The sequence below is a fragment of the Micropterus dolomieu genome, linkage group LG16 (assembly GCF_021292245.1).
Source record: "Micropterus dolomieu isolate WLL.071019.BEF.003 ecotype Adirondacks linkage group LG16, ASM2129224v1, whole genome shotgun sequence".
Classification (NCBI taxonomy): Eukaryota; Metazoa; Chordata; class Actinopteri; order Centrarchiformes; family Centrarchidae; genus Micropterus; species Micropterus dolomieu.
In genome coordinates, this window is record NC_060165.1 from 2,974,288 (window position 1) to 3,000,472 (window position 26,185).

Sequence of the window (26,185 nt, forward strand, 5' to 3'; positions counted from 1 at the left end):
AATGGAAGGGCTTTAAGCCTCCACACACTCTTGGGGGCTTGTTGTGTAGAGGGGCCCTGTAATAGCCTACTTTTAATACCGCAGTTGATATTATGTCCGTATGGTGCATATTCTTTAATAACCACATTTAATCAAGCTATAACTAAACGGAGTTGGAGAACACTGGGGCCCGATAGAGGCCCACAGCTTGCCTTTAGCCCCAGGGTTCTTGCCCTGGGTTAATCCAGCCCTGCGTCAGACTGTTGAGTTCCAGCAGTCGTGTGGTCCAGTCCAGACTCCGGTCCTTTATGATCCACTCCTTTTTATCCTTCGTCCCCTCTCTGAATGCAGCGCTGTGATTGGACGATGGCTGCTCGTCAGGAAGAAAGGGCTGCTGTGTTGAGGCCGAAAACTCAAGACACAAGAAGAACCTGGACGACACTGGAGTACCCCTGTGGAAGGGATATATAGTCTGCTGGACTCTCGGAGGGCGTTTTTCACCAGCTGAGCTTCAGCGGCGCACAGACCGGGTCTCCGCGCTCCCGCTGCCGAGGCCGCCGCTGCTCTGGTTCTCCCCTCCTATGTTGTGTCGCTGCCTGCTGGCCACAGTAATCCAAACCCGCTGCTATTAATAACACTGAAGGGGGACTGAATCTGCTGTGCGGCGACGCAGCCACAGACCTGTCTGAGATTTAAATCTTAATCCAGTCCGGAGGAAACATAACGGCTCAGCTGTTGCTGCCGGTTGTGGGGGCTGCCGGACCGGAGAAACATCCCGAAAAAGCTCCAACTACACGGAGTAGTCTCGTTTTGCGCAAGAACTGTTGTGAGTGACCTGTAGTTCTGGTCTCCTTTTGAAGCAGCGCCGTGGGCTTGATCACTGAGGATTTATTGGATCACGGCATGTTAAAAGCAGCAGTTTGAAGCCCCGCATCAGGTGAGTGGAATCCGCAGTTAACTCGCGTCGGTCTCGCTCGGCGACCTTCCCTCTCCAGCCTGTTTCAAACCGGTCCCCCCCCCCCCCCGCAATCTTTTTTGGCACGACTTGTGTGGTCATTATAGTAGCCTTTAAAATGTCCTTGTGCTTAAATTTCCATGAAGGCCTATAGATGTGTGTGTGTGTGTGTGTGTGTGTGTGTTAATCCGGAGTGCGGGCAGCCACGCAGCAGATTTGGGCTCTCCATCATCCAGAGCCACAGAGAGCAGGGCACACAGGCAACATTTCATTAACAGGAGGATTAAACAACGCGTGGCTGTGGTTAACCTCCTCCGAGTTCTCCTGCAGTCGCAGGTTGACCCATGTTTAAATAATCTGGAAAGGCAGCTCGAAAAGTCTTTGTTTTAATGTCTTTTATAAGTGGGCTAATTCTTGTTCCTCTCCAGTCCTGTGCTGGTAGTGGGCATCAGCGGCCATACGTAGCAGTGGACGGCAACAGTTGCACACAGAAGCACTGCCACAGTGTAACAGCAGGTACTGTGTGGCACTCAGTGACAGTGGTATTAAAATAGGAATCTACTGTTGAGCTAATGCATTTTTCATTTACTACTCTTTACTGCTCCTTTATATAAATAAATAGTACTAATACATAAAACAACCTATTAAACGGCAATTGCATTCAAATAAAATATATAATGCCACTATAAATAGTTAATGTAAGTTATGTTTTACCAAGACAGCCTCAATTGTATGATTCTGACTTAATTCCTGCTAAGTTAAGTGAATAATTCAACAACAGATGTTGCATTTCATTGCTGCCCTGTAAAACGTCCATACACAAAACGTCCCCTTCTCATGAGCCTAGAAACACAGCCCTGTGTTCAGCATCGTGATGTTAGTATAGTCCAAATGGCTTTTAAAATAGTTTATGGAACATTTTTGTGAGGAGCCACATCTCAGACCATAAAGCAACTCAATCCTTCAGTTCCTCAGAAGAATGAAAACCCCACCAGCTCTTGAGATGCATGGTTTCCACTGGACAGCTGCAGTTTGTTGGTCCTGATAGGCTTTGACTAAGTTCTAATGGCTGCTTCCACCTGCTACCAGCCTGGATAGAAAAACACACAGCAACATCAGGAAGTACATCACGGGGCAGCGACTAATGATTTCATCAGTCATTTATTCAGGTCTTCAGTCTCAAAATGACATATGTCGACCACAAGATCCCAAAAGAGGGCTGCTACCAATGATTATTGTCATTATTGATGTTATTTTGTCAATTCATTGATATAATAATAAATTGGTCTATAAAATGTCAGAAAGTAGTTTTCTGACATTTGACAATTGTTTTGTTTGCCAATTTAAAATGCACAACTTTCAGGTAATAAGATAAAACTGTAAATCAGCAAATGTGAAAGACTATTGTCTTCTGTCTGTTTATTTGGTCTTCAGTCTGCAACAGTCCAAAACCTCCACAGGGAAACAGCTGACAGCTAATTATCATTTTTGTGAAACTGCCGCTAGGTAATATTTGTTGTGATCCCTGATCAGTCATGTTCTCTTGTGTTATAGGCCAGAATTAAACATTTCTTTTCATGCATTCCACATCAAACTGTTTGTATTTGAACAACATAAGAAAACATCTATTAACCCGCTGCTGCTGTCAGATGAAACATCTCAGGTGCCAAGGTTTTTCAAAGGAACAGCCTTGGCAACATTACATTTTGAAATATCTTTATGATTCTGAAAGGCGTTTATGATCTCAAGAGCATCAACATAATCCTTACCCTTCAAGTTCAACTTCAGTTTGGAGACACACGTGTCACAACACATTTCAAGCAAAGCACAGAGGAAGCCAGGTGTTGACCCTTTACTTAATTTTATATTGACTGTAAAATGTTTTTGTCCATAATATGCTTGCCTGTACTGGAAGAGAGAGAAAGTTTACCTCACCTCAGAGAATTAAGAGAATTTAGATTTAGACAGTTCCATCTAATGAGTCAGTAACCTTACAATAATCAGAAGCCTGTCGATATCTCCATCTGTCCCTGGATGCACAGCGCATCAGTATTATGTCTGTTTGTCTTCATTAATGAGTGTGGACGCTGATTCTCAGGGGGATGTATGGTGGAACAGCAAACAAGCCTGTTCTGTCCGCTGCTCCATTGATTTCCACGTTCAGGCCCGGCAGCATTAAACAGACACATTTCAGGTGATGCACTCATCATGATGTAATCGCTGGAGAGATTGTGGAAGTTAATGCCCCTCCACTGGAGATAAGCTCCGACTCATGAGTCATGACTCCTCATGACTGATGAAGGTGATCATTTTGACCTCTACAGACAGTCAGATGCGGTCCACCAGTTATGGTACTCACTGCTGGACAGGTCGGATGCATTAATAGGTATTATGCAAGATATTAACAACAGAGGTCTTTTTATTGAACATAACGTGCAACATGTAGAAATGTGCATTGGTCTGTCTTTGGACTTTGGAAAAAATCAAAAAGACCACTTCAATAACACTGTTCCCTGTGTGTGCATTTTGTCCTTCAAACTGAATGCTACTTCACTGAAGGAAAGATGATAAGCAAGTTATTTACTGGAGATAATTGGAACTAGTGGTCGAATGATGAATGAGTCTTCATCACTGCTGTGGAACGATGTGTCAGTATGGCCAGTCTACGGGCAGATATCAGTGAGTGCTGTGAAAATAGGGGAAATGTGCCAATGCTGGATGTAACGTTATCTGAGAGAAAATGGTCAAACCTAAATTCCTAGCTTTCAAATCATATATTTCATTGTCCACTCTTAATTAGGGCCAGCTGATATGGCCAAAAATGTTATCACGATAAAAACATTTCATATCATTCGATATCGTTAATCTCACGATAAATGTCAAATCATTATTTCTTTTAAGTTTAAAGTCTGATTTTTGCTCCTGAGTGAAAATTGAAGAAACCAGATGGTTAATTATGTTGTTAAACGTTTCTTAATGGTCAGAATGTGAAAAACACTTGATGCCATACAGTGGATCACTTCACAAATCTGGGGTGGCACATTCAAAACTATTGTGATAAAATCTGCTTTCAACAAATATGATTAGTTAATCTTTTTTCAGGCTTTTTTTTCCTCAAATAAATAAATATTTTTAATAGAAAAAATAACTGCCAATTTGTTTGAGATTCAAATGATGATTTATTGAACATTTATTATATTGTTGAGGAAAATTATATTTTATCTATTATATAGATAATCATCATTATTGTTTTATTGCCCAGCCCTAGTCTTAGTAACAAATCAATGATTGCAGTCTGTATAATTCTACTGAGAAAATGCAAATAACTTCACCCAGCTAAACTATCTTACAGGGCTCGAATAAGCCATTTTGTACGGGCATATCCAGCCCCCACTCCCACTCCCGATGGGCCAAGGTTGTACAACATTTATCAGATTTCTCATTTGGATGGTTGTGGGATGGTAAGCAAGTAACTGTGAAGCTTTTTTATTGTTAGTGAGCCTGAGGTCTGCCACTGGACAGCACGTTCCATAACATAAACATATTTTCTTTATCAGTGGAGAACACAAACATGATCATGCCAGTGCAAAGTTTGCCAGCAGTAGAGCAACATTAATAGCCAGCTAGTAGAACTGTGGGCAAAGCCATCAGCACCTGCTGTCAGCTGAGGCAGAGGACGAAGACGGGACCGATGAACCTCTCCTCTATCGTAAGCGATTTATTTGATGGTTATAAGTAGTGTGTTTTATGAAGTCGCCCACTTTTTCACCTATGATTGTGTTTTTAGAGCAGCAGGTGTTGGTGTTGTTAATGACCTAGCCTATCGAAATCACCGTGGTACCAACTGACATCAGCACTGATGTGCTCACTGTTGCTTTACCTGGTCTGTGCTTGTAAAATATCTTCTCACGATAACGTTGCTCTCTCTGCTTCTCTGCAAAATGCTAAAATGGGTCACCAAACATACTTTGGTGGCTGTAAGCACGGTTGGCGTGCAGTGTTTCCCAGATGTACAGAGGCAGTGGAGTGACTGCTCACCGCCCTGAAGAGATGCTACTGAATTAATGTTTGACATTCAGACTGAATGGAATGGACCTTGTACTTTCCATCCTCACTCTGCGGTGGGCAGTCATGTGGGAGTAATTAAGAGGTTGGTTACGTAACTGCTTACCTCCAACATTTGTCTGTTTCATGCAACAGCAAGTTGACTGTCTGTCAGCCGCGAGCTGGTGAGATAATAGACATAGGTGCAGGTGAATGTTGCCATATTTAACCTAGGGATGGGCATTTCAAGCAAAAAGATGGTGAGAGTGCTGCTGTAGACTTGTAATATGTGAGCTTTTCCTGTATTACTTTTTCAGATATTTGGCTCTGAACCAGTAGTGGGGAGCACACTGGTTTCTTAGACCAATTCAGCCTGGCTTGTAGCTGGTGATGTATAGCCAGGCCTATCTCCACACAAAGCGTGACCCCTCCCTAATTTAAACATGAGATACCTTTTTTCTCCTTCAGTAAACCATCTAATGTTAATGTTTCCCTTCAGCGTCTGCGTGGTGTATAATTATCATTTAATGAGTAGTGTACTGCCTGAGCCTCCTCTCCTTCAGCTGTCACTAACTCCTGTTGCTGCTTAATTACAGGATCATTTTCATCTCTAAATGTGACACACCCAGAGAGATGTGCCACAGCTCAAAACCAGCATAAACAAGAACCAAACCTTTCATAGTATGACAAGGTCAGATATACTGTAGGTCTTCATTTTACAAAACAGGGAAAGTTGCAGCAATAGACTACTGTAGGTACTGTGCCAACTTTTTTGTCCCAACTCTTTTTGCAGTATATTTCTAACGCATTAACAACCAAAACAAATTCAACTTTGTAACTCGTACATTAGTTAATTAGGCGTACACCTACTTACATAAATGTTATGGCAATGTTACATGTCAGACTCATATAAGCTCCAAAGTCGGTAAAGGTCACATTTGCAATCTTGCTAGTCAGACCTGCAGGATGTCTGATTTAATGCTGTTGCATTAATATAAAAAACTGCGGCTTAAAATGATCAGTTATTATGCACAATAAAAATAAAACCAGTTAAACCTGGAAACACTGTGAATGAGCCGATTTTAAATTGTTGAGGAGAATCAGCTCGGGTCAGATCAGTATACCAACAGTTTTTCCCTCAAAAACGGCATAATACGTTTAATATCCTGACAACATGCAGTTTGAATTGGGGGGCTCCTCTGCTGATAATTTGAATCCTCCACAGCCATACTTGATATCGTTACTTTTATCTCTCAGCTGTACTCCAGCAGTGCCACTGCTCTGTTTTGCGTGCCGAATATTATACAAATATTATACAAGCGTTGTGTCATGTTTGGAGAAAGCCATTAAGGAACGTTTACTTAATGAACACTTATGTCAGGATGACAGTATTACATCTTCCATATCTGGAAAGGGTTTACAGCTGAGCTTAAGCAAAAATAAAATGGGGGGGTGGCAATTTGCTATAATATTATTGTGATATGATAAAATGAGATTTTCTAACCACAAAAAATAAAAATATCAAATCGCTCATTTGCCTTGAGTCATTGCTTTCTCAGTCTCAAAGAATTGTTGCAGTTTTCTATGTGATCATCTCTCTCAGATGCCCAGTGACCAGCCAATATGTCACTACAGTGACACTGCTCAGTAGCAAGTTAAAAGAATCTCATTAAATGTTGCAGTTTCAGAAGACAAATGGAAAAGTTAAAGTAGCCTGTGGCAGAATTGAACTCCCAGGTGGCTCAGTGTTGTCGGCTGGATTTAGCTGACAGAGACAGCCATTTTTATAGCAGTGAGTGGTGATGATTCTGATTAAAAGCAGTGTAGTGTCTTTTAGACAACAACATGTGTATCAGATCTTTTTTCTTTATCAAGATTACTAAAGCTTAACTGCTGCATTATGCACAACCAAAACAGGACTATAATATACCTCTTAAGCTGCAGCAGAGGCAATGGTGGGTGACAGAACAGGATATGTGTGTAAATGCTAGAAAGGATGTGAATATGCCCCAAACACTTTAACTGTAAAATGTGTTGTTGTAGTAGTAGTAGTAGTAGCAGCAGCAGCAAATGCATAGTATAATTAAATTACTGTACATGTTATTGACCAACTCAAAGTGTATTTAGTGTTGAGTTGAGGGATTTACCATACAAGGGATGAATTCTGTGAAGGTCACTTGCTTTTGTCCCATCAGACTCAAGCAATAACACCTGCGTGTCTGTGTAATCCAGCGTTGATACAATGTTGTTGTTTTTTTTGCAAACGTACATACTCTGTCCAGAGGCACCGATTTATCCAGTTATACATGAATTTTAACTCCCTCTTTCCATTATTTTTCCTTATCCTGTCCAGTGCTTCGGAACGGCTTTTCACTGTGTCTGAACAGTTTCTTTTAGCTCTCCTCCCTGAAAGCCCCCTTGCTTCTGATTGGTCAACTTCCTCAAGCACAGCAGAGGGGCGGGGCCTAGCAGCATAGTGCTGAATTGGAAAAGGCCTGCCATGCGAGACCAAGCCTCTCTGTTTACTGTACAATAAAATATTTAACTTTATTCTCTACTTATAGTGAAACTGGATCCGATTTGATGGAGAAAATAGTCCTCCGGCTGCTTTGCCTCCATTTTTGGTGATTTACAGCGTTTGCATGTTACCGGTTACTTTAGCCTCTTACTGCTAACAGCTGGTGCTGGTTACTCGGTTAGCTGTGCAGCTAGCCGTTCGATTGCTGATACTGCCTGGACTGGAAGCTTGGTGCTTCGGGGGGGTGTTGGTGTTTACACCTCTAGCAGTAGAACAGAAGCTTTGGACCGCTGGTTCAGAGCCAGCTACCGTTAGCAGCAGCTAGCGGTTACTGTAGCGTTAGCAAAAAGTACAGCTATCTGTCCATCAGGAAACAGAGTTGAGGCAGAGCAACCAGAGGACATCAGAGGGAAAACCAGAACTGTAAAAGCGCTTTCTGTGAGGCACACTGAACAATTCCAGCTCTAGCTCTATGAGCTCGTACGACCGCTGCTGTGAAACGTGGGTTGGGAAATGTACATTTTGGGGGCGTGAATATTAATAATCCCAGATATTATGGCACGTCTAGCGCTTATTGGCATTTCCCCATTTTTCTGGGGTCTTTCGCATGCGAGAGATTTACATATGAAGGAGGAAGCAATGGAGATTGAGGCTCACACTATGTCAGTTCCGTGTACTGAACTCTTTTTATTAAACTATTAACTAATTAACAACTTTATTAAACAGTTTTCCGTTCTACGGCACCTTTAAAAAAAACAAAAATACAGCTACAGCATTTGTACACATCTTGTGAAGTTTGATTAAATCGCATTATTGACCTTATATAATGGCAAACTAACAATCAAATAGGTTAGTTGACAAAACTTGGATATTGCTACATGAGTGCTGAAAAAGTTCTACATATATGTGGTTTCCTAAAACTAATAGCTATAGAAGGATTAATAATATATTATTACAAATATTCATTACTTATTAATGTATTACTAAAATAATAGCTTCAGATTACTAATTACTAATGCAGTAACTAGCTCATAGTTTACCACTAAAATGTCACTAAACCATAATATTTCTGTATCACTGTGGATTTATTGAGTGATCAAAGAATGTTTCCGTGGCTTACTCAGAGTGTAGATGTACAGTAATTGGTTATTCATTATTTCCCTGATTGATTTTGATTCGTTCTAATTCTCTAAACATTCCATATTGAGTGTGCTATGTTGCCACTGTGCTGCCTTTCATTTTCTCTGTGTAGTTTCAGTAGATAATAGATGAAGGCGACAACCTCACTGTCCCACCAAGCAGGAGCTGTGAAAATTGTCTAAATGTGGCTGCTAGCTGCTTACCCCAAAAATGAGCTCCTGCTCCTCAGACACATATCGTCAGCTGTTTATCAGTGTAGGCATGTTGTACCTGACAGAGCTCATGTAAGCACACGCAATCCAGTGAGAGGTTTTTATCAATATATCAAATCTGGTGTAGCAACATGTGATATTTGAAACATTTCCTTTTCATCACAGTGGTCTCCCACAGATCCTCTGCTATACTTTGGTGTGAAGGTTGTCACAGCCAAGGGCATATGCTATTGATTTCTGCAGAGGAGGCAAGATATTGATCCAGTGGGATGACCAGAGAAAACCATTATGCCAAGCTGACACCCAGTTGTAGGCCTTTACAGCTTTGTGACTGTTTTTGACTGGCTTGTTCCACAATTTAAGTGTTCTATTCTGCTTCTATAGTGGCACAGTGGTATGTGTTTCCTTTCCGTTCAGCTCACAGTATTAGTTATTACCAAAAAGGACCTGGCAGGGTGACATGCATGTCTCTGAATGCTGACTCCCTGAAGACACAGGGCCACTAAGTATTCCTGATTTCATGAGAATACCCAAAACTGCTGCAAAGTGTAAACCACTGGGAATTAGTAGTAAGACCAGGGGCCAGATGCATAAAACTGGCTAACAAGATTCACTACTAAAACTGACAGAAATATGCATAGCCATTCTTTTTATCAGATTTCTATCTGGTCTGTGTTTTAAATCTAAATCACTGGGCGCACATGCCTATTTTCAGTCCCACAGTTTGCTGTAAATGGATATAGAAACATCCTTAAACATCTGTGTGCATATGGGTACTTGTCCCTGCTACACCACTAGAGAGACCAGTCAGTGAGAAGGAGGTGCAAGGAAATGCAGTTTCATGATTGTGTTGCAGTGAGGTTCTCCCAACAGCACCAGAACATTCATTACTCTCTGTTACACACTGCTCTGGCTATTTATAGCGCCCATACCGCTAATCTATCACATTTATCTGTAAACCATCTTCACAGTGATATCTTAGTCATCATCATGAAACATCGGAAGGATCGGTGATTAATGTATATAGCTTGTATTGAAACGGTCTTTACAAAGTGCTGCACCGTTCAAATGAAAAGATCATTAACACGGGGAAGTGATGGCTCAGATGTAAATAAAAATATATAATTATTTTAAAATTAAGTTTATGAATGTGCCTTTGATTGATATTTTACAGTTAGCCATGTAGACTGCAAAAATAACAAAACAATCAGGGAAATTGGCAAAAAACATTTTACATTAAGACCACTTCTCTCACCTTTTTACATTGAATCTCCTCATCATCATATCACCTGCAGCTATTAGTACAGAGGACGCACGCCTCTGGAGCAATGAGGGGTTAAGTGTCTTGCTCAGGGACACGTTGGTATTTCACAGTGGATTCAAACCCGGGTCTCGCACACCAAAGGCATGTGTCTTATCCACTGTCCCATCACCACCCCTATTATAATTATAATTATTTTCTCACTGCTCTATGATGATTTTGGTGACAAGTGACAATGACAACAGTGATGTTGGTGCTAACTAGATATAAAACAAATTTCATTTCATGATTATAGAGATCACAGGATCGTTAAAATATGCAGAAAATGTTCAATGTCCAGTACTGATACATACACTGAAAACATTTCACCAAGTTTTATATTGAAACCCGCCAATAAAACGAGCAGCATGGTACACTTTTTGTTTGCAAAAACATTAAAAGAACAACAGCCAAGACTTTATGTCAAATTATGAAAACAATAGTGAGTGAAGTGAAACTTTATGCAAGGACCCCATGTACAACTTACATAAATACAAGTGAGTCTTTAGAAGACAGTGATAGTAACTGCAATGAGCCCAACATTTGACATACGGAGGAGTCTTGTATGGGAGTCTGTAGCGTTCCTCCTCTTTGAACACTTTTACAACCAATCCAACGATTGCAAATCAACAATAAATGTCAATATATATGTTGGTCTGGTGTCTAAACTACGTCACGTGTAGCCCATTGCATAGACATTGCAGACAAACGATGCATGTAGCGGCAGAAAAACATGTAGTGTTTTTACAAGAGTGCTTCATCTTACAAGCTGTTAGCGAGTTAGACAGACAAACCGTGACCATGTACCCTCATTCCAAAGCGGCCACATCATGCATTGAGCTAAAAGTTAACTTACCTTGCATTCGCTGTTTGTTTGTGTTTCCCCCTTTAGCAGTCATTTTCTTTTGTCAAGTTCTCCGATGTCAACCTCAGAGGACTAGGCTAAAACATCTCCACAACGCTGTCACTGCCTTCACTGACCCAAAATAAAACGATGTTGTGTGCTGCGCCTGCTCACCCTCATCTTGGAGACTGTTGCTAACTGGTTAATTCTGGAGTATTTACCGCAAGTTTTTCATTGCACATGGTTTAGTATTAATTGTCAAGTTATCCTTCTAGATATGTGCAGTTTCCCCACTTGAAAGAGAATGTCTACTCGAAGATTTTTGTACTGGATTCCACTCAATGATTGAACAGCTGTTTCTTTGTCTCCTTTTTTATTCTTGCAGATTCAGTTCATTTTTTATCTTGAGTTCCGATCAGTGCAATTACTCGTCAGTCATATGCCATTAGCCATTAGGTGAAAACCCTTTTAAATAAACCCAAAAAAGAAAATACATACTTATTTCACCTGAAAGTACATTAAGCAACCTCAGATCAACTACACATACATCAATACATTTAGCTCAATTAAGCATCAGCATATAGCATCTTTCACAACATAGAATCTCATAATCATATTCAGTAATATTAGACCCTGTAATCCTTTTCGCAAGCCATTCATCCCTCAAGTCCATAATAAGCCGCAGAAAAGAGCCTACAAACAACTATCAACTGATTCATCTGTTATCATTGCACCATGCTCGTTAATCTGAATAAAAATCATTATAATTAACAATCCCACTCGGTTTCCGTAAACATCAGAATCACAAATACAACCAACTAACATTTAACACCGAAGTGACAGACCAAGCCAACAATCCAACACAACTCCACACTGGTTTGACAGCAGCAGTAATCTCCGGTAGAATGTTCGTCACATTACTCTACAGGTCAGCATCTTACCGGCTGCCTCTTCAGACTTCGTAGACATCTCAGATCTGCACAGTCTTACCGGCGATCACGCCGCCGTTGCAGCATTTTCTTTTCAGTCTTGTTCTTCCGCTGTATTTGTTTGTATGATACCACTACATTTCAACTCTAGTTTGACTTGACAGTAATAAAAATTTGAAACTAAACTAACAGTTGGGAATTTTACTGTGGTAAAGCGGTAGCCGTTTCATCGTTTACATTAGTATTCATTGTTTTGTTTACTATTGACACCTAATTTTCCCCCACGGACACTAAAAGTACTCCACACTTGAAGAACTTTAAGTTAATTGTGCACATTCTCACTGCACATTGTTCTATAATGAGTACCATGGCAATATGTTGGAAATGGCATATGGTCGTGTTTTTTGTGTAGCCTGGGAGATTGGTCTGGCCACCCTAACATTCAGACCGGTTTCTACCTGGATTCGGTTGGGTCAGTCTCAACAGTTTATCTAGCCTGGGGCGGGTTTGATATTATGACTGACTGAGGAGCGCCATTAAGACATTTTTGTAAACAATCAAGATGGCTGCTGCTGATGTGGAACTATTTCTGTTGGATCCACAGTCACATTAGTATTAAACAAACTGGATGGGACATTTTCTCCAAAAGAAGAACGCTGCTCTTAAAGCTTTTGTTGATGAGAAAGATGTGTTTGCTGTGCTTTCCCCAGGATTTTATTGAAGTTTAATCCTATCATCATATGTTTCATTGCTCTTATTGGTTGTCTTTATCATGAGAGCTACAGAAAAAAATCTCTTACTATAGTTACTTAAAATTACAAAGATTGCTTAGATCCACTGATTATTTTCGGATTCAGCTTCTTAAAACATGTTCTAGTGTTCTCTGCTCTGATAGTGTCTCCTCTCCTCCCCAGGATTAACAGGTGGTTATTTAAATGGGTTCCAGTAAAAGTCAGTGGTTCTCTAATAAAATGTGTTTTTTATAAACTGTAGTGTTAAAGTGTGTGGGGATCGTTAGGATTTTATTGATACTTCTCATCTCATCGGTTCTTTATTAATACTCTTACTGGCTCTTTTTTATTACTTAAAGTGCATATAATACATTCAGAACACGATTACAATTTTGAATGAAAATTGGTTCCAGAGCAGCAACAGTAATGTTCACACTAGCAAGGTCACCATATACTTTCTAGAAACTATATACGCTTTCTACATGTCTACATGTTTATGCTTGTTAAGTGTGTATTGATTAAGTATTGGCTTTTTAATTGTAAAAGTGTTATTGAATTTAAAGTAACAAGTCACATCATCAGTTGACATAATCTTCGCTCGTTATCTTCACTACACCTGGTTCACTTCTCCATCGCGGCCGCTCTGCTCTGCACTGTGTGTGTGTGTTTGTGTAGGAGCTCACAGAGAGCAGGATTTTTATAATTTCTACATGAATTTGTTGGTCACAATGTAATGTTGGCATAATCACAGAAAAAACTGATCCTTTGAAGAGTCAAAAATGAGTTACGGAGTCCTTTCAAATTTCAACATGTACCTATCAACATCACTGCAGCTTACGGCACACCTATGACAACGCTAACACAGAAACACTGCTTTGGGGACTGGTTCCATGAACCCTGCAATGTCACGCCTTCCCATTGGCTGTATGGACAGCCGCTGGATTCGTGGTGCGTTCAAGCACAATAAACTATATTCGTTTTATGAACACAGCTATAAGCGATTTCCCCCTATGAAAAACATTTAATAGATTGTCAAAACCTGAGTGGGAGCGTACCAAACCACAAAATATATCTCCAGGGAATAGAGAAACCAACAGGATGACTTCATAAAACAGTTTCTCGTTTCTCTCGAGGAGGCAGGGGAGAGGCTTCACAAACAGACAGGAAGGACCCATCTGTGTTTGCTTATGATCCTTTGAAACGCGTAGCTTAACTCACACACACACACTACCGTAACTCAGGTGTGAGAGAGAGAGAGAAGGGGTAGGGAGAAATAATAAATTTTCATTTATTATTAATTTCAATTACCTGATTATCTTTAAATTTAGAATAAAAGCCTAGTGGACCGAGGGTATAAATATACTGTATTGATGCTTTATATTCAGCAGATATCTAAACCTGGTTGCTTTTAAACGATATACTTGATCTTTTATGTAAAGTTGAAGTTGTAAAATTGAATTGACCAATTTTAAATTAATATAAAAATAGTAGCCTACAGCTAAGAAGTATTTATACAGTAAGTTTAAGACAGGTGTGGAAAAAATGCTATAAAATAAGAATGCTTTCAAAAATAGACATGTCAATAGATTATATTCATCAGTAAAAACAATGAGTGGATGTGAATAACAGAAGAAAATATTTCAATATTTGGTGTGGCCACTCTGCCTCTTAACAGCATCAGTTCTTCTAGGTACACTTTCACAAGTGTTTAAAGGAACTCTGCAGGTAGGTCGGCCCAAACACCTTGGAGAACTCCCCGTAGTCCTTCTGTGGATTTAGGCAGCCTCAGTTGCTTCCCTCTCTTCATGTAATCCCAGACAGACTTGATGATGTTGAGATCAGGGCTCCACTGAGGAGACCTTTCTGACCAAATACCCAACTCCATTTGCAGAAATGCAGCCCCAACTTGCAAGGAACCTCCACCATGCTTCAGTGTTGCCTGCAGACACACATTCTTGTACTTCTCTCCTATCCTTCGGCAAACAAACTGCCTTCTGCTGCAGCCAAATATTTCAAAATTTCACTCATCAGTCCAAATCACCTGCTGCTATGTTTCTGAACCCCGTGTCCTGTTTTTCTGTGCATAGTTGAGTTGCTTGGCCTCGTCTGGCTTTCTGACTGCAATTCTTCCATGAAGGACATTTCTGACCAGACAGTAGATGGACATTTCTGACCAGACAGTAGATGGTGTACCAGAGTCCCACTGTTTTCTGCAAGTCTAAGCTGATGGCACTGCTGGACAGTAAGCATGATGTGTCTTGATCTTACATCTGCTGCAGTAATTTTCCTTGGCCAATGATTGCGTCCACAGACCTCAGTGTTGCCAATTTCTCTATGCTTCTTCAAAATGGGCTTGGACAGCAAATACAGATAACATAAGAAATGAAATGAAATTAAACTTCCTTGCTGCCTCCTATTGCCGACATATTTCTTCCACCACAAGCCTCTCTGGGATGGAGTAGCTTTGTTCCAGGATGGTGTGCTTGCCCCTAAGGTGACCTGGAGTAGCCATCTCTCAGAGACTCCATGAGGGCTGATGCAAAGACTGGGGGGAGTAAGAAGTGTTTAGCTCACATTCAGTGATATTATAAGTGATCTGCATAATAAATCATATTTGGGGACTGATTGAAACTGCTAAGCTTGTTAAAGCGTCTTCTTGATATGGTGTCTACCCAGCCACCTTTGCAGAACCTTGGGTAGTGAGCTGCATAACATGCCTCACCATCACTGGTTCGAGCAACCTCTCAGCTGCTATTACGGTTAAAATGCAGGGTTGCCAAGAGAAGCCTGTAGAAAAAAGCAGATTATGCAGTTCACAAGTATAGACAATATATAGAACATCTGTGAAACCTACGTTTATGGATGAGCAAACTGGTCTGTAAATAAGAACAAAACAGAGCTTATTGTGTTTGGCAACAAAGAGAAGAGAATTTTCAACTCTCAGGCTATAAAAAGCTGAAATCTTGGCATACTAATATAGACTTAGATCTCACTGTCACCAGCCATATTAATGCCTCTCTCTTTAATTATTATTTTATGTACTATTGTATGTACTGTAGTTTCCTTTAATTATTTCTATGATATTTTATATATGGATGTTCCCTTTTGCTTTTATTTACATAAAGCACACTGCATTGTCCCTGTGTACAAAATGTGCTATATAAATAAACTTGCTATTTCTATACTGAGAGGAGTTTCTAATGTGTTCTATAGAACATGTACTGGTTATGCTAGATATAATGTAAGAGTAAGTTTACACTGATGAACAAAAGGTTACACTGAGCCACAATGAACTACAGATGGTGGTTGAGGAGCCAGCAGAACGGGCGGTTTCTTTCTACATTTAACAACTTTTCATATCCTCTTACCGACTTTATTTCTAAATAGCTACCAGCGTCAAATTTAGTGGCATATTCAGACCATCAGGAAAAAGTGAGAAATAAATTCAAAATATTATATTGTAATTCAATTCCATGCATGCTACTCAGAGGTATTGCAGTCCACGTCTGTTCTGCCAGCAGCGCCTCCCCCTCCTCTTGCACCGTGCGCAGGCAGTCAGTAGGTAGGAGGATGCCACAGCAGGGTTAGGAGTTCAGTTGTAAAGAGTTTCAGTGGTTACGCTGACTATCTGGCTCTGAAACTTTCTGAAGCACAAGAAAGTGGTGCACTATAGTTTGAGTGCCATAGCTCTCATGCCATTCAAACGATAATTTTGTTTTGAGGATTTATTAAGTATAATAAGGAATATAACATACATTGTTATAGTGTTGTTTACAAAATGGCATTGTCATTGAACACTTCACAGATTACAAAGAAACCTACTGTACATTTCAACCCATCACCATCCCCACCATCCTTTCACATCTACCACTCGCGCAGCCTACTGTTGTCTCTCAGTGAGAGAGCTGAATGGACAGTTTGCCCAACTACCAATCACCATTTCTATCCAACCTGCATTGTTTTTGCTTTTTCCCACGAGTTTAAAACTTCACTTGCAATGAGAATAAGCGGTCAGACAAAGTTTTTTTTCTTTGCTGACCCCCTGTTGTTTAACTTCTCAACTTGCTGTACAGATGTAGGGCTGGGCTATTACATAGAAATGTATCACAATTTCAATTGATATTGATAATTATTGATATTTTTTAAGAAAGACCAGGAGAAAAAAGATTGAATTTTACCTCCATACTTTGAATTGAACCACTTCATCTGTCAGGGCACAGAAGGGAATATTGTGTGTAATATTAAATGTTAATACAGTACTGACAAACATACACAAATAAATAGAACCTAACATCTGTAAGATATACCAAACATTATAAAAACTGCTGATGGCCGGGATGCACATTATATTTCTTTGCAAGTTGGCTCACTCTTGGAAAGTTGTGCTCATGTGGCCTCAACCACTCCAACGGCTTAGACTCACTGACTGCATCAGGAGACATCAGGTAGCTTCCCAGCTCTGATTTTGTCTTGGGAGCTCTTAAGTGAATTTGTGAACTCCAGTAGAGGACTTCATGCGTCATGTGTGGACTCGAGGACATCTGTGTCCTGCCATGTTGGCACCAGGTGTCGAGTGTTTCTGTCTGAAGCCACGACTTGAGCAATGACCTTTACTTGTTCCCGCACTCTTGCCACCATCTTCTGGTGTGAGCCTCCACCTGGTTGGTGACTCGGTAACAATTTAGCTGTACCTACCAATATGAAAATGCTGCCACCGTATTCTGAACCACTCCAACAGCCCTTTCCACTCTTATGTTCTTCCCTGCTGCACGTGAAAAAAAATGGGCAGCAGATGAAATGGGCAGTATAACTATAAACAAATACAGGAAGGTAATACTATAAATCATTGAGATAAAAATATACAAGCAATTCTGAAATAACTGCTTAAAAATATTTTATAATATACAAAATCAATAGATGATGTACAAGGGTGAAACCTTACTCTAAAAACAAATTAATATTATTTTAACAACTTTGAAAATATTCATGTTATTATTGCTACTAATACAGACCAAAAAACTGTCTGGATGATTCAGAAACTGCTAAGTCAAAGTCAAGCTGAAGAGCCAGACTTTTCAACCAACCTGGGTGGTAGCATATCCATAGCAATGAAGTACTCTACTGCAGGGGATATGTCTTTGTACTGTTTGGGTGTTTTGTCATGTGGTGTCGTTGGTGAGTAACTCTCCATCGGGGACTGCCTATGGGTTGTTTCTTGAGATGTAGCAGACAGAGGTTGTGACATCTGATGTGGCAGACATGTTGCGTATTCCAGAGGGAGGAGGCAGCTATAGTGATAAAATATTCTTTTTCTATTCCCACTCTTGGTTGAGATGGTTGTCCTGCACAGCTTACACAAAATGGTTTTCCGATAACTGCCATACTGCCGAGCTGGCCTGTCAGTTTTTATTAACAATTTCCTCACTTAATTTATCAGGAAAGACATTCTGTGTCAAAAATGCTTGGTATTCATTGTAAAAATAATTATGTACACAGCAGCAGAAGATATTCATTACATATTGTGGTACATTGGAATTAAAGGGACTTAATCTGACACACCTTATTTTTCACAAGTTATTTAATCCAAATACTGGAAGTCCTGGTTCAAAATGATGAAGTTGATCAGTCTACATTATTGACATAATATGAATGGAAGTGGGAGAATGGGAATGGGAGACTTCTGAAATTGATGTGAAGTGATCAGCTGGAAAGAAGACGTCTCATTCTGTTGGAGTTGTTGGAACTTCAGTAACACTCACTGCTATGTTACAAAGTAATCTGTGGCCGAGTCCAGACACCAGCTGCAGACAGCGTTTTAACCAGACAACAGACTAGTTAAAAGTTTGTCTTAACAAAATAAACCTTAATTAGCTGACAGCAGTGTGAGAAGCTATTTCAGTGTTTCGCTCTTTCCCAATGATAAAGGGGGGAGCGCTAAAAAAATAAACAATAAAGGACAGATGAGCGTCAGGTCTTACTGAATCTTTGTATTTTGCCAATTAGGGGGCCAGAACTCTCTGTCACTTGCTCATATGCAGTAAACTGCCACAGTGTAGAGCCTGGCTGTCTTAGAGGCTGTAACACTTGCAGACTGTGGTGGACAAAACCCAGTGCAGTACGATAAAGAAAGGGTTTTAGGAGGTATCTCCAATATGTTGCAAGTTTTAGAGCTGGAAGCCACGGTAGAGTAATTAGCATAAGAATGGCAATAGCATGCACACCATTGTCTAGCCTACAATGCTGTGTTAGTCTCCTTTGACTTCTCTTGCTGGGTTTAAATACTTATGGCATGCCATAGAATAATGAATAGAGAGGAAGCAAGTGCCCTTCTTCCATAGATACTTGCCAGAGGACCTAATGATATTTATTGCTGTGGCGGATACAGACATATCAGTGTGCTCGGCATCTACGAGCCTAGCATCTTTTTGCGTGCGTAGTGACTGTGTGGTTGAGCGAGAGAGAGTGAGCAGCAGGTAAATGCAGCGGAGAAGGGGAAAAGGGGAAAAGGGGAGCAGTGAAGTTTAGCAGTAAATGTACAGTGTAGGTTACAGTTTGTCAGCAAATAAAGGCTGCAACTAAAGCTACTGTGTGTGTGTGTGTGTGTGTGTGTCATGTTTTTTCCCCCCTGTGGGTACTTTAACCCACTAACAGATGGGGTTGGTTTTAGGGATCAGGTTACAGTTGGGTTATGGTTAGGGGTTGGTAAGGGTTAAGCATTTAGTTAGGTTAATGGGCTAGGGAATGCATAATGTCAATGAGATGTCCCCATGGAGATGGAGGAACAAACGTGTGTGTGTGTTGAAGAGGATGCCATGCAGTTTTAGCGGCGGCGCTCACCTATATTAATAAACCTCCATATCAGTTTAACAGAATAAGGAACATCTGCATTTTTGACTGTATTTAAATTCATATCGTTATTTTTCTAAATTGCTAAATTTCCAAATACCCTAATATACCATAATACCAAGTAGATGTTGTAAAAAAAAAAATAAAAATTATTACAGACTTAGATAATCACAGAAACTGTTAAATGTGGTTTGTCAGTATATTGTTCTGAATGAAATTCAGACAGTACAGGATTGATCTCATGTAGACCTGGACGCCACTGCTAATTAGGAGCTGTATCCTGTGTTTAAGTGTCACCCTCTACTCTGACTGTCCTCTGGGGAAGACACTGATGACACCATTTCTGTTTTTAGTCCTGTGCCCTACTTTTCTCTCCATGGTATGTCTTTTGAGGTGAGTTGGGGTGCAGTACAAGGACGAAACCACAGACAGAACATCATTCAGTGAAGATGTTAATATTATTAGTAAAGTCCTTTTCTCAAACGAACAACTTAAGAAACAAGACAGGCTTAAAGAACCAATTTTGTTGCAGTTCAGCCGTCATATCACCATTGGCGACGATTCACTGCTCAGTCACTAACCAGTCTAACTGACAGTATTCTGTAGAAGTAGGCATTCAACAAACCATCAAACACTATAAATGTGTCGGAGTTGTAACTTTCCCTGTACTAACTGTGCCACTTGGCTTTTGACCACAAAAAAGAACCTGCAGCCAGAGAGAGATAAGAAAGGAGAAAAATGACCATGACCGTGAATGTTTCAGTAGGATGTTATTTTTTGTCTTCTGCTTAGCTTTCAGCTCAATGTTGTCCATGATTAATTGCTTCTGGGCCACTAAAGGTCTTTGTTCCCCCCAACTAAACAGTAGTTCATCACAGAGCTGTTGTATAAATGCATAGTGCTGCTTTATATGAAATGTGTAGCTGGAAGATGTCTGCCACTGAGTGATAACCAACCACTGGGATTACACAACTATGAGTGAGGTGTAAAGGGAAACATTTTTTGAGGTTTAAAGCATAAGTAGAGGATAAACTGTCCAAAATGGTCAAAAACATTTTCTTTTTGAGTGCATTCTTAGAGAATAGTTTGTAAGTCTCCATGGTGACAGAAGCACTTCAAATTGCAGATTGAACCTTGAAATTTGGAGAGAAAAACCAGAGTTATTTAAAGGCTAATTCTGGTTCATCTTTATAACTTGAGTCTTACAGAAAATCGTAGTTCTATCAGATATTTAATAGGGGGTAACATCCAACCAACTTTCCAAAACTCCAAAGTGATTCAGTGTGATACAAAACAGAGAATAACAGTCTCAACAAGTCTCACATTGGAGAAGCTGGAACCAGCCAACTTTGTCTTTTTTTCTAGAAAAAATCCATTGTCAAATTAGTTTCAGATTAATTTTTGAACTCTGGAATATATAAATTCCTCCTCATCATTATACAAAGCAGGATAAATCTTGTGACTGCATCACATTAGGACAGGACTATCCTTGGGTCACTTTCAGATAGTGTTTTTTGAAAAGGAATTCATGCACATTAGAATCTGATGGGTTGGTAGTTAAACCAAGAAGTTGGTCTGTAACTTGTGATGGATCTGTTTGGTAATAATTTGTTTTTTCTTCCAATTGGCTACTCTGTCTGATCATCTAACCCAGTATCCGTGGAAATTACATTCTTAATATACGTCTCATGTTGGACGGTTCTGCAGTTCATGAATGGCATCCAGTGTTAATGTTAGGGGTGTAACGGTACATGTATTTGTATTGGACCGTTTCGGTACAGGACGTTTGGAACGGCTCGGAACATACGTAAATTCTGAGTTTCCACACTACATATTAAGTGGCGGACCAAATCTCCGCCTTACGGCGCTACAGCTCTACACAAGCAGAACGCTTTAGCGCAGCCTCTCGCTGACTAGTGCCTTTAGCATCATGGCCAGTGCAGAGAAGCAAAAGCTTGAAAATCCTCCCTTATTGTTAACGTTTTATGTTTGGGAACAATTTCTTAGTGAAATACAACAACAGACAAGTTGATAAGACGAAAACAGTGGGTAGACATTTCTCAGTAGTGATCGGGTATATGTTTCTGCCAACATGTCAAACTTGCTAACTCACTAATGGTATCACACGAAGGAGAACGTCACTGCAACAAGGGAGAAAAACAAAAATGAGCAGTTTTGTTTTTATCAGAGCAGGCCTTCAAGCTGGGATTAATAATGCTCATAGACGGAATTAAAGAATAAGAAGAATGCTGCACTGTAATCCATATATATTTTTATTAGATGTTATTAGCCATATGTGGTAGTGTTTTGAGAATACTTTAATTAGTGGAGAACTTGTTAGTAGTTTGCAGCAGTATTTTATTTTATTCTGTTTTCTGCGGTACATACCGATGTTTGTGTACCGTTACACCCCTTGTAAAAGTTGTCACTCCTGTACAGTGTCACTGCCCAGGTCGTACAAGAGAAATTGTTTGTTGTCACGTCTAGGGTAATTAATAGTCACTAAGCCAACTAGACCAGCAGGACGAAACACTTTGAGAAAGGATGAGCTCGACTCACCCACAGTGCTTCACTCTCTGCTGGGCCTCGCCCCCTGGCCTGTTGCCAACTGTGCACTGAGCTTGACGCTGGTTCCAGTTCATCTGGGTTATCATATCAATACAGATAGAAACTGAACAAAAAAAATTAAGGGATGAGGCTCAACATTCGGTGCCCTTCACGGTCTCAGCAAAAATAGTTCCGCTGTTATCTGCAGCACGCCGACTTTCTTGCGTTCGTGTTTTCTTTCTCCTCCTCCTCCTCCTCCTCTCTCTTCTCTTTTTTTCCCCTCTCTTGGTATCTGCCTTCTGACAGGCTCATATTAGATAAGACCCACCCTCTTATCTAAAAATCAACAGGCAACCAATCAATAGGGCAAATGAGAACCTGTGGACTGTGACAGCAGCGAAGCAGCAAGGATGTGGAGGTCAGGGTGATGGATGAGCATGTAGCACATCTGACTTGGATGCAGGAGACCGATGGGTTTATTTTCTATTTCTAGTAGCTTATTTCATTATTTTAATTGTACTTCATTTTCTATCTTGTTTTAGCATTACTCACTTATTGAAGCTGCTCTTTTTCCCTTCACTTCTCTTTTCCCCACACTCACCAGCACTCACACACCTACACCTCTGCTGCAAACACAGTGGTGTGTCTCTCTCCCCTATGTGTCTGCTCTGTTGACTTTCTCCATCAGCAGTATGTTTTATAACACAACTTGTGTTATGGATTTTTCCACCCCGGATTCCGTTTTCAGCAGCAGGTGCGCCGCATGTGGAGGAAGCTTGTTAACGACGTAGCCAATGAAAACAACAACGTGACAGCACTGGTGTGTTCATTGTGGCTTTACCTGGACTGTGCTTGTAAAATATCCTAATGCAGTTAATGTAAAATAATATAACTTTGTCTGCGTTTTGTAACGTAATAGAAAACAACTCTATGTGTGTTCCTCTGCAAAATTCTAAAATAGGTCACTACATACACCTGGGCCAATCAAAGTGTATGTGTGGGAAATACCAACATTCTTTCTGGGATTTGGGTGAGAATACTCGTGTTTCTTGCCATGACCAATGTGTTAGTCATTGTGTAGCTACTTAGCTATGTAACTAAGACCCAAGTCCCAACTAGAGCCCGACCGATATGGGAAATTTATGACTCCGACATATTGCCCGATATTCTTTTTTCCCCCTTCTTTTCAGAAACACATTACATAAACAAATATTTTCCCTAACATTTGTTATGTGTAGTTATGAGACATCACCAAGATAGAATGACATAATGTACTTACAGCTGATTATGTCAGCTGGTTGCTGTGTGTTGTGGTGGAACTGTGGCTTTCTAAACAGCTGTGTTGCCAACAGGGGAGTTGCAGAGTGCCCTCTAGTGGACAAACTGTGCAACAACAACATGTTATCATGGTAACATGATCTCTGTTTCTTTTTTAATTCTCATTTATCAGCTGTTCGCTCATTTTGGCCGATAATATTGGCATACAGATTTATCAGTCGGGCTCTAGTCCCAACAATCTGGAATTAGCCTTTAATCCCTGATAATTTTTTCGGAAGATAACACCATTATCACACAGTTAAACCATGACATGGTGCCTTTTTATTTTGGATTTGAGGTAATGTGAAATCTTATTACTGCATCAGGAACACCTCACTGAAGTAAGCTGATTTACATGAGAGGCAGCTGGTGCCCATCGGGTGCTACACCTTGCTGCTGAGGATTTGTGTGAATTTTCTCCTCTAAATGCCTTTATATGCTTCTAAAGCTCCAATGACATATATACTGTAGAGACTCCTTTGCATGGCAGTACACATGCCCCTCCCTACTATAACAGAATTCTAATGAGTGTACAGCTAGGGTAACATAATGAAATGGAAGACAACACCCTCTGCATAATCAATATATTTTTCTCCCCTCTGTGGGTAAGGCAGGAGCCATTTAGTCCACAGTACACTCTGTACTCCTGTCAGGATAATGTGGGTTGTTTTGACCTGTGGCCACTGTTGATTATCATGTAGAGAGAGAGTCTCTCCTCTCTGCTGGCTTCATCTTCATAATTCTCCCTGACTGCGTTGCTGTGTGCTCTGCCATACTAATTGTGTCTCAATGCTGATGGAAAGCCCCCTTCTCTTCTTCATATGTATGAATGGAGTGGATGGTGGAGGGCACATTGTGCCTCTGGTGTCACCACTTCACAGGAGAGTTGTGAATTCTGGCAGAGAACCATGGTCTCAGACTTGGAGGTGCTAACTCTGATTCCAACTGCTTCATATTTGACTGCACACTATCCCAGTGTGTGCTGAAGGTTCTGTCTGATGAAGCCAACTGATCACAAAATCTGTGACAAGGGACAACCCCAGCGAAGCCCGCCACTGACTCCCTGCCGAGAATACGGATACAGCTCTATATACACTAACCGGCCACTTTGTTAGGTACACCTATTCAATTGCTTGTTAACATATGTAGCTAATGAGCCAATCACATGACGGCAACATTCAGATGGTAGGATCAGAATTTGGTGACATGAAAGCCATCCATCCTGCCTACCTGGTTCAGAATGCTGGTGGTGGTGTTGTGGGGGACATTTTCTTGGCACACTTGGGCCCCTTAATTGAGCATTGTTTAAACGCGACAGTATTGTTGCTGACCATGTCCATCCCTTTATGAGCACAGTGTACGATCTTCTGATGGATACTTCCAGCACGATAATGCTCCATGTCACAAAGCTCAAATCATCTCAAACCGGTTTCTTCAACATGACAATGAGTTCACTGAACTCCAATGGCCTCCACGGATCTCAATCCAATAGAACATCTTTGGGATGTGGTGGAGGAGATTTGCATCATGGATGTGCAGCCGACAAATCTGCAGCAACTGCACGATGCTATTGTGTCAATATGAGGAATGTTTCCCACACCTTGTTCAAGAAGAATTAAGGCAGTTCTGGGTTCAAGGTGTACCTGATTAAAAAAAGTGTATAAACACTGGATTGCTTGTAGCAACAGTCCCGGTAACCCCCACAAGACTCCCTGGGGAACATAGTCGAAAGCCTTCTCCAAGTCCACAAAACACATGCAGACTGGATCAGCCAGGACACCTGTAGTAATCCTGCAAGGGTTGAAAGAGCAGGAGTTCCTCATGGTGCTCTTTCCACCACTTGACCTTATTCCCTGTCAGGGTCAGCAGTTCTCCCCTGCTGCTGAAGATGGCCTGAGCCAAGCCCTGCTTTCATCCCCTAACTCCTCCCAGTTTTTGACTTCACAGCCATTGAAGCAGCAGTCCGTCTGGCCTTCTGGTACCTGTCAGCTGCATCTGGAGCCAGCCAAGCCTGAAAGACCTCATGATATGCCTTTTAAAATTTCAACTGTCGGCAGTCATTCTGAATTGATATAATAAATCACAACTCAGCGGTCCACTTACTAGCTTTGTTGGTGCTTTCGACCACATCTCATGGTTTTCTTTAGTGAATGAAACTGTCTCAGGTCATCACGTGATCTAAGAAGGACGCAGCTCAGACGGCGGATTGGATGACAACGAAACTTGGTGTGTTTGTTTGAGAGATCGCACTGGGTGTTTCCAGCAAGTTTAACTAGGATTTCTAAAAGGCATTATGAGCAAATATGTGATAGGCCACACCCACTTGCTAATTTGTTAGCAGTTGTCAACTCCATAACAAACCTGCAGTAATCCCAGAACAACCTCTATCTATCTTAAATACTTTTTACCTATTAAATCTTGATTATTCTCCGCGAACCTGTACGCAGGATAAGCAGTTGACGATGGATGGATGGATGGAAATCTTGATTATTATTATTATTGGCCTAAAAAAGTAGTAGTCAATATTGGTCAGTATTTTGGATTGTCTTAAAAACTGCTGCTGAGCTTTTTACACTGTTTATAGACTAAATGATTCACTGATTAATCCAAAAGAAAATTATGAAAAATAATAATAAAGATGAGCAAATTACTACTCAATCATTACTGTGATTGTAAGTTGGCAGGCCTACTTTAATGGATAACGGACTTTAACAGACATTCAGTAGAACTCTGCAGGGTTAAGCTCCATTCTGTTGCCTTCTGTCGTTATATAATCATTTTTGCCTTTTGGAATAGTGTAGCAGTAATTATGATTTATTCAGG

The 26,185-nt window shown here is 40.6% G+C and overlaps 1 protein-coding gene across 1 annotated transcript in view; it reads left to right on the forward strand.

Annotated features, from left to right (window-relative positions):
- The first annotated feature begins 347 nt into the window (after positions 1-347).
- The window catches only part of large1 (LARGE xylosyl- and glucuronyltransferase 1), a 133,607-nt gene continuing 107,769 nt past the window's right edge, over positions 348-26,185 (forward strand). The window contains exon 1 of the mRNA XM_046071787.1: positions 348-916. The gene's annotated coding sequence lies outside the window, so the exon portion shown is untranslated. The remainder of the gene's footprint in view (positions 917-26,185) is intronic.